Genomic DNA, 12,545 nt, shown 5'->3' with positions numbered 1-12,545 from the left:
GAGTTTCTCAATAGAAGCTTGGCATGGGTGCTACACAATGGGTCTATGGGCACAGATTGCATGGGGGACATAAATGTAACCTGGGTGTTCTTGCAAAAGACATCATTGTATTTCTCTGTCCCAGTATGTTCTAAGCAATATGTAGAACAATGCAGAAAACATTGGGCAACATGTAGAATAATGGAGGTGATGGGATTATTCAACACAGTAATACACAGTATCCAGTAATTATTAGCTGCCTAATATATTCCAAAACAAACATTGACATACCAAGAGTTCCTATTTATGGTTCCTTTTCTAGAATACTCCATTCCACACTACCTGCAAGTTTTCTGCTTTCCCCCCTCTCCTGACAACAGTTGGTTTTTGACTAGTTCAAGTCTGCTGATTTCTCCATCTTGTGTGTCAATGGTGCAATTCTGACTATGTAAATAATTCAGCAGGTTCTTTCTTCTGCTTTTAAGGACCAAGCCAATATCCCCAAGCCAAGCCACAGCAGCAATACCTGGGTTTAGCACTGGAACAGTGAGACTTGAATTTGAATCTCCACTTAGCCACCAAATTCAGTGGATAAACTTGAGCTAATCACTCTCTGTGCCCAATCTATTTCAAAGGAATGTTTTGTATGAGTTTTCATTTGTGCTTATCTGAAGGAAAGGAATAGGCACATAAATACTGGTGAGAGCTCCCTCAAGGAAGGGTGGGATGGAGATAATTAATGACCATGTTTCATATGGCTACTTCAGTTTTATTTTATTTTAAGAATTCTAACATACCTTTTAATGACTCTGGGACAAATTTTATTGGCCTGTGTCAAGGAGGCAGTGGTATCTGCCTTCTTGTCCTACAGTATCACACATTCAACTGAATGCAATTTCACATTCATTACCAAGAAGAAAGAAACTACCCTCAGATGATAATATGGAGCATGGAGGTGGGGAAGAAGGAAAGGAAGAAGAACAAAAGAAAACCCTGTCTAATTGGGCTGTTTTCATGGACAAATACAAGAGCATTCTGCCTCCCCTGACTCACTTTTTCCCCTCACTTCAAGCTTTTTTGTTTTGAAACAAAGGAAAGTGCAGCAAAGGCTATAATTTCCAGAAAAGAAAGGAGGAGGAGGAAAATGAAACACACACACACACACACACACACACACACACACACAGGAGGAGGACAAGGATGCCTCTTGAATGCTTTCCCCTCTCTCTCCATCCCCTCCTCCACCTTCAGAGTTGGATCCTGGATGCTGATTTCAGCAGGAGTCAATTCTGATGTTGAAAACACCCCTCTATCTTGTCTCTGCTCCCTCTGCTTTCAAGGCTTTACATCCTGACATTCAAGCCTCTCCGTATTGTGCTAATTTGGTGCTTTCAGAAGCCGGGCTTTTCTTCTCCAAGTGCAATAATAACAATGATAATGCTAGCAGAGCACTGCAATTAGCCCCTTCTCCCAATACCAGAAGATGCGTCCTCCTTCTTATCTATGAATGGCACATAGAAAAAAGAAAGGAAAAAGAAAAGGAGGAGGAAGAAGAGAAGAGGAGGAGGAAGAGGAAGAAAGAAGAGGAGGTGGAGTTTCAGATCTTATTTTTTAAGGGAGTGGCTTCCCAGATCTCTTACTTGGGGCTTATACTCACATTTCCTTCTCCCTAGTGACTGCTATTATCAAAAAACACCTGCTGTGCAGATGTCTAGAGAATAGATAGCTGGAAGCCTCACATCTAAAGGCATATTTCCAAGGCTACCCTTTAATCACCATGTGATTCAGAGAATCCTAGTGGACTCTGGGATCATGCAGCACCAATAGAATTATTTACACCATTCAAGTCTAAAGAGCTCCATAGTAATATGAAATCAGTAATGCATGCTGAAGAACATTCTTTCTCATTCCCCATTCTAATGTACATATGCGTGCACACACACACTGGATTGTCAAGCAAATATGAATCAAAATGCAGTACAGTGAACCTTATTTCTCTGTTTCCAGCTGTAAACTAATTCATGTCCTGTGGCTGCAATCTTATGAAGCAAGCTTCACTTAAGATAAATAGGACTACTAGATAAACACGTACTGTATCAGATTGCACTACAAATGTTTTTAGACCCACATCATCATGTAATACATGTGGCCCAAATACACTGATGACAAACTGTCCAGTAATTAAAACAGTTGAAAACCAAAGTGGCAGAGCACTACAAAAATTTCTGTCCTTGTGCAACATGTGTTGCGCATAATTGTAAATAATGCTGTTTTGTTATAGAAGGCTATAACTCTCTTGTATCGGCAATATGTGGACATGACAAACAGTTGTTCAGCACATGAACACAAAGATCTTGCAAGCAGGCACACACCCAAAACCCTACAGAAAGTAGCTTTAAGGTTTCTGTGGCGGGATACAAACCGCCATATAGTACGTATTGTATCGTACTAGGGTTAGGAAGGGGCGGTGCTTCCGCACCCCCCTAACCCTAGTACGTATACAATACGTACAAGATGGCGGCGCCCTTCCACAGGGGCACCACCATCTTTACGACTGGAGCCATAGCGTCCAGACGTGTCGTGGCGCCTATAATGTCGCGAATGCGCCAGCGGCGCCTCGCGACGTTATCAGTGCGCCGCAGAAAAGAAGCTCCGAGGCAGGAACAGCCGCCGCTTTGGCGGTCTCCCACCGGCGCCATTTGCTCCACGCGGGAGCCACGCAGCACAACCGCGCGGCTCCGCGCGAGCATAAAAGAAGCTCCATTTCGGAGCTTCTTTTTGCGCGCCTCTCTGATGTCGCGAGGGCCGCTGGGCGCATTCGCGACATCATAGGTGCCGCGACACTCTGGATGCTATGCGTCCAGTACGTAAAGATGCGGCGCCCATGTGGAAGGGGCCACCCATCTTGTACGTATTGTATACGTACTAAGGTTAGGGGGGTGCGGAAGCACCACCCCTTCCTAACCCTAGTACGTATACAATACATACTATATGGCGGTTTGTATCCCGCCCGAAATGGAGCTCTTTTTTGCTCTGCACGGGAGCCGCGCGGTTTGGCTGCTGCGGCTCCCGCGCGGAGTAAATGCGCCGCGCGGCGCTGCCGCAAAGCGGCGGTTTGTATCCCGCCACTGTTTATCTATACCTTATAGCAGTCTACACTTTTTGTTGTTTGAACAAAGAGAAACAACTTGGGGTGACAGAGGGAAAGAAATTTTCCCGCATAAACCATTTGCATCAAATCAAAGCAATTTATTTAATAAAAAACTTAGCTAAAGGAATGGCTCCTCATCATTTTGAGACGGTGCCACTTAAAAACACCAAACATGTAACACTTTATCTATTTACACCTTCTAACTTAAAATATTTTGAAACATGATGACATTGCCTCCATTTTTTATTTTTAGAACATCAAATTATTTTAAAGAGCAACTGCAATCTTCTTACCAGTGTATTTCTGATGTTCTTGGCAGAATGTGCCAGCTAGCAATTTGGAGCCATATAATGACTGTTTCTCCTTCCAGCCACCAAATTGTTATGCTTTTGGCAGAATATGGATCCCGGAATGTACGGCACTGGACTCAAAACCAATGATATACAAACCCATCATTTGAAAATCAATGATGAATACATGCATGTGGCCTGAAGCTAAGGGGAGCCTGCATTTAATCTGGATGCTTAAACCGCACTCTCCACTGAAAGCACTGGCTTCAGCTGAGGTACCTTCACTTCAATGCACCAAAGACAGTCTCAGTTAAATTCAGAGGCAAAACAAGTTAGGAAAAACCCAGCAGCAACAAAACGGGTACAGCCCTTCTAATATAGAGATTAAAACCTTTCTTTAGCTTGTACTTTAAAATTACACTTTGTTTGGACAGTTATCAATTTAAACAAGACTGTGCGCAGAAATGGTATGTGCCACAAGCCACTAGAAAGCGCAAAAATTATATGTCATGTACGAATTGATTTCCTGATTATAAATTAGGAGAAAATGAAGAACAGATGGAATCAAGGCCTAAGTTTGCATTAAATTTTTTATTTTATTAAAAGCTGTCCATTTGCTGAAATGGAATATATTCAGTGTTGCAGATATTGCTCGCTCTGCATAATAACAATTATAAGAAAGCAAGCAAGCAAGCAAGCAAGCAAGCAAGCAAGCAGAAGAAGTCTGAAAGGGGCATATGTCAAAAGGTGTAAATTTATAGTATGTTCTCAGCCAAGGTGCTTTAAAAGCAAACTGTTACTTTCTCTCAAACCTTTACAAGAACTTGCTTTTGGCTTTATTGATTTTATTGAGTAAACAGTGTTTACAAATAGTTTATTTCTTGCTGAGTGTAGCAGTGGAGCAAATAACCACCTTCTTCCCCAGTGCTGTAGGAGCCATTTGTAGAAACTAAAGGCATTACAGAAAGAGAAATGACATGGAATGCTGTCTGGCACCTTTTTTTTTTTTTTTTTGGTGAAGGCTTCTGCTCTCCTCATTTAGAGAAAAATAGTCTCAGTTTAGCAAAGGCGTTTTTGTTAAATAAGTGACTAGTATAAATTTTAACTATAGTATACCTCCTCCCAGTTGTGCAGAAAAGCCAGACTTGACTTATTGATTAAGCTTCTCACTATGGGGATATGGTTCCTTGGAACCTGATTTATGCTGAGCCGGAGACAAAGCTTGAAAAAGTTTGGACTGAAACTTCCAGAATCCTCCAACCTGCATGGCAACTGACCATACTGGCTGGGCATATGAGGGATACTGGAAGCTGCAGTCCATTAAAGTAGCTTCCCCAAACTCTGGCAGAAGAGAGGGTATTTCCCACTGCTGTGCTTATTCCTTGCAGGTGCATGGAAAACTAACTCTTATGTATTCAAGACAGGGAGATTACATGTAGTGACATATAGGGCATACAGATGCAACCTGTGCAGTCCAAAGTGAACCCTTTCAGGATTCCAACAAACTCCATTTGCCTCCATTCCAATCATTCTATTCTTCACTCCACCCCAGTTTCAATTTACCACCCACCTCATTCTAACAGTCAGCCAGCACCCTCTGGCTTATGAGGATACTTAATCCTCACTTGGCTGTTTTGAAAATGCCCTCCCTAGGTTTTTCAGAACATTTTTTTTCAGTAAAGTACATATGAAAATTCTGGGGTCTTCCCAAGCCTACTGCCTCCTCTCTCCTACAAGTAGACAGTGTCAGTTTGGCTATGTGAACAACAAACACAAGGAGTGATCAGGCTGTGTTATTGTGTTTGCCAGAAGAATCAGATTGGAAGCTGAATTTTGGACTATAACTCCCAGAATTCCTAGCTAACGGTGTCAGTAGCCATTCTGACAGGGGGATTTCCAAGCTCTGACCAGGATCAATTGTATACCATAATGAACTCTGTGGAGAACAGTCCAGAAATAAATGATACATGTTTTTATTTTTTCCACTGGGATACTTTTAAAAATTATTTTAAAACAAATAAGTGGAATCCCAATACCCAAAAGGGCAGTAGCCATCAGGTAATGCAGCCCTGAAAACCATATTACCTCTAAATCTACCTCACAGCTTCATGGTATGTTTCTCCCCACCAGATGTTAAGTGAAGTTTTCTTCTTGCATGCTAAATCTGTTAAGCATTTCATTGTACATTACCTTGGCCAAGTGGAAATGGCATAGGAAAATTCAAGTGGAAACATCCTCATCCAGAAGAACTTCTTTAAAAGTAATTTCAGCTCCCCACATTATTGCCCTTATGGTGTTTCTAAGCTGACTTTCAGGAGCCAGAACAAACCAGTGTGGCGCTTCCATTCAATCCCAAATTCTACTTTACTAAACAATGCTAAAAATTGTGTTATCTAATAACATTTGCAGCCTGATCTTCCTTGAAAAAAGCTCAAGGAGGCATTTTAGCCTTTCTTGGTGGCAAAAGTTTAGCAAAGCACTGAGAATAGGTTCAATCCAAATGTGTCTTTCCACTAGCACAAAAAAAAAGGTAAGATGTAGATGTATGATCTTTTTGTACAAGTTCTTACTCAAGATCTGTATGTGTCCCACAACACCTAATAAAGTGTAGTCTGGATCTTGTTTATTCATCATGTTTCTTGTAGTGCAATACAATACCTTCAATAAACAGCCAGCCTGTATTAAGGAGAACAGCAATAGCAATAGCAAGTACATTTCTATACTGCTTATCAGCATACTTAAGCACTTGTCTTGGATCCCCCTTCTTGACAGGTTTCCTCCTAAAGCAACTTTTATAAATCTCAAGGTTCTTCCAAGTTGAGGGCAGTGTAAGAACTGGCACTGGGATAATGTGTTTATACTAAAATGAGTGACAGACGATATAATACACATAAAATGTATTTAGAAGAGGTGCTCTCCTAAGCAGTGAAAGTCATACAACTCTTTTTAATGGGCTTTCCTCACTTGCAGCTATTGCACCTTGTTTTGTGAGTGGTCAATAGAAGGTAAATATGGACCTACATTGTAATTCTGATTGCTTAGAACAGTGATGGCGAACCTATGGCATGTGTGCCAGAAGTGGCACTCAGAGCCCTCTCTGTGGGCACATGTGCCATCGTCCCAGCACAGAGTTTGTTACTAGAAAGCTAGAGGGACATGGCACTTTGCAATAAATAAGTGGGTTTGGGGTTGCAATTTGGGCACTCAGCCTCAAAAAGGTTTACCATCACTGGCTTAGAATATGTATCTCCAATTGCTAGCTAGAGAATCTTCTAATAGTAGGAAATATATATATATATTTCCCCTTAATACAGTCCGCCTTCTGTATCCGCAGATTCTGCATCCATGAATTCAACCATCCATGGCTTGAAAATGTTTCTCTCTCTCTCTGTGTGTACACACACACACACACACACACACACACACACACACACACACACACTATGGTCTGGATCTTCTTTATCGATCATGTTTCTCATACTACAATACAATACCTTCAAAATTTTGCCATTTTATATAAGACAGACCATTTTACTATGCCATTGTATATAATGGAACTTGAGCAGCCACGAATTTTGGTACCAAACCCCAGTGGATACCAAGGGCCCACTGTATCTAGTTTATGCCTGAAATCATTGAAAAGCACAGGACATTACAAAAGGTAAGTCTGGCTTCATTTCTGTGATGCTATGGAAAGCTCTGAGCAAGGCCTATTTAAATAAAATAATGCTGGTTATCTCTTCTCTCTTAGAGAAATTTTACTCTTGTCCTATCAAACACTGCACTCACTCTGTATACCCCAGTCACCCACCCATCTACACAGAGCTGGAAATATCTTTTGGACTACAATTTCTAGAATCTTTCAGCATGGCCAAGCACAGGCTGGAGGTTTCTGAGAGCTTTGTGCCCTCAAAATAGCTCTGAACACACCAGGGACTAAGAGTTTTAATTTGAACAGAGCAGCTCACACAGCCCACTGTCTGATGCCGATACAGAAAACCCATTGTCATAGTCTGTAGAGAGTACAGATTTTTTCAGGGAATGAGAAAATAAACATATGCAAAGGCAATCCAATTTTTTTTGCTACACATTAAGTACAGAATCAGGCCTCTTTAGCTCCTGTTCCCCACCCCACCCACCCCATTGCCCCAACTGGAGTGGATGTTCCAGTCAATAGTATCATCAGTGCTGCAATCCTTTCACAAAGGTTAGGAAATTTATGCTCAATAGTTTCTTAATGGTATCGGATTTGGAGAAATTTGCAAAGATATTGCTGTGATGCACGAAAACATGATGTTTCCTATATCTCTACCACTAACTGTATTGATTTATTTGTTTCCACATCAGCAAAACTGTTTTGTACCATACCTATCACTAGCTTGTTTATTCCACCACTCTCTCCAGCCCCTGTCTGCCAGTCAACTTAGGAATTACATTTTAATTAATTAAACAAGCCACTTAGACTTATTACAGGCTGATGGCCACATTTGATTTTTCTTCTTTTTCTTAATGGCTGTAGTTTTAAAAAGCTTTAAACACCAAGGTCAACTGCCTGAACACTGCAGTTCTACAGTAAGGGATTGTGTTTTTTACCGCACAGTTAAGCTTTACGGTTAAGTGTAAGCCCAGTTGGGAGATTCTGACACTTCCAATTAGGAGCTTCCAAAAAAGAAGGTATGATGTAGCTCTCATCACTTGCTCCTTCTCTGTCCACAGACTATACTTCCCTCCACCTACCACAGAGCTTAGAAAACTTACTTTCTTATGCTCTAATTTCCAGAATCCTGTAGCCAGCATAATCAGTTCTGGCAGAGGAAATCTGGGAGTAATTGTAGCAAAAACAAACAAACAAAGAAAAGCCTAAGTTGTAGCTCTGATTTAGAACAGCAGGCCAAATAAAATTTTGTTATAAAAAATTAAAATAAGCAGCATTTATATTGATTAATGGGGGAAAAAGTCCACATTCAGGATAAAACAAATGTATTACGATATTGTGATATGATAAGACAGTAAGTGAAATAAAGGTAAAATCAGTCTACTGAAGGGCAATGGACTACACCCTCCAACTTTCCTGATTTAACAGTGAAAGTACCAATTAATCCACTTTTCAACTGATTTTTAAATGTCCCGATTTGTCTTTCTTTCTCCCACTTCCCCCCTTTGTCCTCTGCTTAATTCAGTTGTTGAAAATGGAGTTCAAAATGCAAAAGTAGTTTGCCCTCAGTTAATTTAACAAGAAAGGAGAGGAGAGGAGGGCTGGAATCCTGCTGTTCCCACTAGACTCAGGCAAAAGCAAACTGATGCAGCCTTTCTTAGCTTATTTGTTTTTACTCACAAATAGTGTTTGCCATCTTGTCCACATTTTGTTAAATGCTGGAGGATAAGTGGAATAAGAATATGTTCTGTATTTGAAAGCTTAAAAATAAATACACAGAGTGTCTGGATCCTTGCAGACCAAAATACTGCTGAAATCTGACTTTCTAGGCCTTTTCTTGGTCCATCTGTCTTCATTTAGGTGCTTTCTGCCTGTGCTTTTCCTCCTTAAGAGCAACTCTTTCAGAGACAAGCAAGAAATCTCTGAAACAGAACAGTTAAGCTAATGGCAGCCAGAAGACCTTCTGGCTGTGTCCAGTCCTTCTGTGAAAGGGAGGCAGCCAAACCAATCACAGTATGACATCTCATCTCTAATACTACAAAAGACTGAACACTTTACAGTAGAGGTATTTTTAAGTCCAAAAGGTTATGGCAATGACAAATCAATCAATGTAGTGACAATGGTTTGGGAAGCAATGGATTAATTGCAACATTTTGCTGTTGCTATTAGAATTTCTTACATTTTCACTGGAAAACAGCATTTAACCCTAGTCAATTGTGCAGACTGTATTGTATGATGGGCTCGAATCCAGCAAAGCAGTTATGAAGGTGATTAATCCATACCCAATCTGTTCCATGGTCAGCCACCTCTCAAAAGAAGTAGCTTAAACGTAGCTAGGAAACTACATTTAACTTTTAAAAACATTTTCTGCCCTTGAGTGTTAATCAAACAAGTGAGCAAGAATTCTTACATGACAGAGGAAAACACCTTCCTGGAAAATATATCCCCTTTTGAAATCATCAAGGGAAATGCTTTGCAAATAGGTAGATCATTGCCTTGCACTTATCCCCATTTGACTGCTTGAAAGCCTTTTTGCCATAGAAGACTATTCATTTATTTCTATCTGTGGCTAGAAATCAACCACCTTTTTGAGATAAAATATTTTTCTTTTTTGAAATATGAGTATGGGCCAAAATTAACTCCAAATACACCGTGGCTCTAGAATGCGAATGCTGTGTTTGCCCTTCTTTGTGGCATGTCTGCAGGGGAGGGATGGCTAAGAGGTTCACTGTGGGTCATCTATGAGATAGGTCTTATCATGAATTTCAATGAGACCTTTTAAAAGTTACTCTTTCAGCTATGATACCTAGAATCTTCTCGCTAACACTGCCATTGAACCAACTGGTTAGGGATTCTGAAGGCTGACGTCAAAATAATTAACTTTCCCAAGTTCTATTTTCAATATTAGGATTATATTACCTCCCCCCCCCCCCCGCACCCATGAAGTGTCAATTTTTGTGCCCCTTTTGCTAAATATGATTAGTTTAGCCCTTACTTGGTGGCCCTTTTCAGAGGAAAATAAAATGCTATTTTTATTAGAACTATGATGTTGAAAAGAATTGCAAAACTCCACTTTCAAATTTCTTCAGGGAAAAATGAAAAAGGCCAACATGACATGACTAAATAAATAAAGCAGCATAACATTAGCAGACAACTCTGAATTACTTGGTCTGAATTCTAAGAAATCTGTGACTGAAACTTGTCATAAATTTAGCAAAGCTTGAAAAACTTACTCATTGGTTATGGCTCTCAGAATTCTGCAGCCAGCAAAGCAAGTAACATCTCTGATCTCTAGAAGTTACTTTTCTAAACTCTGCATATAGTCATTCGATTAATTAAATGAAGGCCATACCAGATTATATCTTTCCCAGTTAAAATTATTCCCTCTCCCAAAGTGCCAGTTCTGCCGAGAAATATGAGAGAAGGTTTGTTGATACTGTCCAAAGTTCTCCCATTGAACTACAGTGTTGATACAGATCACTCACACATCTGGGACTGTGACTTTTTAAGTAAAAAAGCAAGACATGATGAAAGCATATATCCAGTTAACAGATCATTTTGTTTAAAACCTGGTCAGACAGAGAGAAAAGCAAAATGGGGCATCTACTTTTTTCTTCTTAGTGCAAGTTTCAGGAAACATGAAGTGGCTGATTTTTCACAAATCACATGGAAGGTTGCCCCAGAATTTGGGGCATTATTTTAAGAAGAATAAATCCAGCAACAGGCTATAAAAACCATCTCTAACTGAGCTCAGGTCAAATGATGGTCTGGGATCTAGAACACACCACTGCTTAGTTGTGGATGGTTTATATGTATTATAGTTATTCTTTTTAAAACATAACTTTCCAAGTTCTGCTATGAATGCAAAATGTGGATTTCTTGTCCCAAACAGTTAAATGTATGATTTGCTTTTCATTCTGGAGCAAACATACAGCTGCACTCCAAAATCCAGGAGGCATCAACCATCTTTTCAATACTCAAGGGTTTGCATGAAATCCAGATGTTTGCTTATTTGCAATCCTTTCTTATACTTTTTCTGAATAAAAGGAAAGATTGCCACATGCAGAAAGAAAACACGCTGCAGTCATCCCAACCACTAGCACAATGAGAGGGCCGGCTGCAGTAATTCAAGTTATTATTTCAGTGTGGGCTTCTTAGAAGAATACACTTAATTGCTTGTTATTTAAGGGGTGGGGAGAGAGAGAATCAGTCATCTCTTTCTTTAAAACCCACCTTAGGAAGGCGTGCAGCTTCTATGACTCATTTAATAAGAGGAATTCTCATTATTGGCTCAATGATTTTGCTCTTTCAATCCATCATTGTACAAAGATAAATATTAAGACACTGAAAATTAGAGCTGAGATAAGACCAGGAACACTTTTAAAAAGAGAATGATGTAAAGGCAAACAACCCTGAGAAATATGGCAACGACCTAGGTCCCACCACTAGTAATACCTATTAAAGGATGTATATGTACCCCTTTACTTGTATGTGGTGAATGCTTAAAATTTTTGTTATATTAAGAAGTATATGAATGATGGTTGGTTATGATGATATCTCCTTATCCAGATGTTAAGCACATCATCCCTTGAAGGCAATTAAAAAAACCCCAAATGTTGGATAATACTGTATTTAAAGCTACTACCACATTCTCAAACATTATTATGATTGCACCCTATGCTATTTAGGATAGAGCATCTGCCAGGGAGCAATGCCATTTATGCCTGTTCAATACAACTGTTTCTTTCATCAGAACTCACCACGGGCCAGTAAGCAGTAGCCACTGATCAGACATTAGAGCACTGCACATTTTGTTTTCTCCCAGGAATACACCCAAGCAAACAATATATACATTGATCTCCACCAATGAGAGGCGCCCGCAGTGTTTGTTCTCCACCTTCAACACTTTGCTTAAACCTCTCTCTCCTCCTGTCTCTTCATCATTCTCCCCCAATGACTTCGCTAATTACTTCATCTCAAAGATTACCACCATTCGCTCTGAGATAGTCCCTCCTGATTCTTCTTCTGCTCATAATCTTCTATCGCCCCTGCCTAAAAATTTTTCTGTGTTTCCTCCTGCTTCTCTGGATGAACTCTACACTTCTGAACTCCTCCAAACCCGCAACATGTTATCTTGATCCAATTCCTACTCGTCTTCTAATTTCCATAGTTCCCTCTCTTCTGCCCTCACTTCTCCATATCTTCAATCTCTCTCTCTCTACAGGCTCCTTCCCTTCGGACTTCAAACATGCTCTCATTTCCCCAATTCTGAAAAAAATTTCTCTTGACCCCTGCTCTTTGTCTAGCTATCATCCGATTTCTCTGCTTCTCTTTCTTTCTAAGGTCTTGGAACGGGTTGTTTATTCTCGCTGTCTTGAGTTTCTTGTAGCCAACTCCATTCTCGATCCCTTTCTGGTTTCCGCCCACGGCATTCTACAGAGACAGCTCTCACTAAGATCTCGAATGACCT

At 40.2% G+C, this 12,545-nt stretch overlaps 1 protein-coding gene across 15 annotated transcripts in view; it reads right to left on the bottom strand.

Moving 5' to 3' along the window:
• Positions 1 to 12,545, bottom strand: part of MEF2C (myocyte enhancer factor 2C) — a 229,894-nt gene that overhangs the window by 21,909 nt on the left and 195,440 nt on the right. The window lies entirely within an intron of this gene.

Source organism: Sceloporus undulatus, chromosome 2 (assembly GCF_019175285.1).
Source record: "Sceloporus undulatus isolate JIND9_A2432 ecotype Alabama chromosome 2, SceUnd_v1.1, whole genome shotgun sequence".
Classification (NCBI taxonomy): domain Eukaryota; kingdom Metazoa; phylum Chordata; class Lepidosauria; order Squamata; family Phrynosomatidae; genus Sceloporus; species Sceloporus undulatus.
The sequence above is the reverse complement of the archived record's forward strand: the minus strand, read 5'-3'. Positions and strand labels throughout refer to the sequence as shown.